This window comes from Limulus polyphemus, unplaced genomic scaffold (genome assembly GCF_000517525.1).
Source record: "Limulus polyphemus unplaced genomic scaffold, Limulus_polyphemus-2.1.2 Scaffold4401, whole genome shotgun sequence".
Classification (NCBI taxonomy): Eukaryota; Metazoa; Arthropoda; class Merostomata; order Xiphosura; family Limulidae; genus Limulus; species Limulus polyphemus.
Genome location: NW_013670011.1, coordinates 89,277 through 90,865, shown reverse-complemented (window position 1 = coordinate 90,865; position 1,589 = coordinate 89,277). Strand labels below are relative to the sequence as shown.

Below are 1,589 nucleotides of genomic sequence, written 5' to 3'. Positions count from 1 at the left end.
TGTACACTGTTTCATAGGATGGTTGAATTATGTCCTCTTTGACCTTGTTTTTGGAGACTACCTTGTGGCTATTAAACGGGCTATCTGTACATGTTCACTGAAGGGAATCAAACCCCAATTCCTAGAATTGTAAGTCCGTAAACTTACGATGTCAGTGATACATCAGCCAACTATCATATGAAGTAGAGATACATTCACATTTAGATGACCTCCTTTTTTGTGATTGGACAGTTTCAGAGAGAAAATATGTTTTGGGCATGTAGGTGTGGTTCATTCAGAGAAGTTCAGTTCATTTTTTAGAGAGAAACTCCCCATGAAGTACCAAATCTGTCATCATATTTCTATTTGCTGATTGTGCACATTTTATTCTAACTTAAGTTCAACTCCAGGTTAAGTTTGGTGTAATCTACTACTTTAATTCTAAATACAATTTATTTTATTTTTAGTACTTTTTTCACTTTACAATGCAGATGTCTCACCACTGTAGATTAATAGCCATTTTTCTGTTTATGCTCAAAATAAAGTATTTTGTTTTCAATTGAACTATGCACCATTTCTTGTATCAACAAGTTACTTCACATGTCCTTGTGTATATCAGAGCTATGAATCTGTTGTTGTGCAGAGATAGAGCAACTATACCCTTGAGTTATCACAGATTAACAAGATTAAGCAAACTGGAACATTGACCAGAAACTAATTATTATAAAAGTGTTAATTACTTTGTGTCCTCAATCCCTCACATTTGTGCTCTGAATCAAGACATGCCTTTGCATTCTGGAAATAACTTTAGCACATATGATGGTGAGAACGGATGAGCCCCAATTAACACATGGTGTCCTTCTTAGATGCCAAGTGTTTCCCCTCAACTATGACCTGAATTACAGTACCACTAGTCAAATCAGTTGGTCTCGACCAGATCAGCTGAGCACAAGGGTACAGATGGGGAGTAATCAATAAGATTTGAATATTGCAAATCTACCGAGACCTACTGGAGAAATCTACTGAGATTAGCATCCATCACTGTTGACACTCTTTGCTGGATAACAAATGATTGAGTATCTGCTGCTTAGTTTGAATGGTCTAGCACTAGAATACTTGGAGCTTAATAAACTCTGCAGCAGGAATGTTACTGTTACAGGGTTGCATCAGCAACTCAACTGGTTACAAAACTGTGACATTTAAAGACCCTTAAAAAAAGGCCGAAAGATCAGGTAGAATAAAAATAAACATCTGTCTGTTGTCTTCATTTAAAATGGTTTCCATTCTTCAGTCAGCACTGAAACCTATTACAAATAATAAAAAATCTTTGAAGAATATAAGCCCTTATATGGAAATTTGCCAAGTGTAGTGAAGACAGATTGAAATAGAACAATATTGTATATTTTGCAAGTATGCTGTATAACCCAACAAACTAGCTATGGTTCTCCACTAAAGAAGTAGACAGTAACTGTTTTTATCCTATCGAAGATCTCTAGTGTACTACATTGTTTACACTTATTTTGTGTTAGTAGTGTCAGATGTGTGTATCCATAGACAGAGACACAGTTCGGTGAGCAATTGAATGTATGTATCCATAGACAGAGACACAG

At 35.7% G+C, this 1,589-nt stretch overlaps 1 protein-coding gene across 1 annotated transcript in view; it reads right to left on the bottom strand.

The window, feature by feature from the left end:
* Positions 1 to 1,589, bottom strand: part of LOC106471088 (protein obstructor-E-like) — a gene marked incomplete at its 3' end in the record, with an annotated part of 8,043 nt that overhangs the window by 1,110 nt on the left and 5,344 nt on the right. The gene's annotated exons all lie outside the window — the stretch shown is intronic.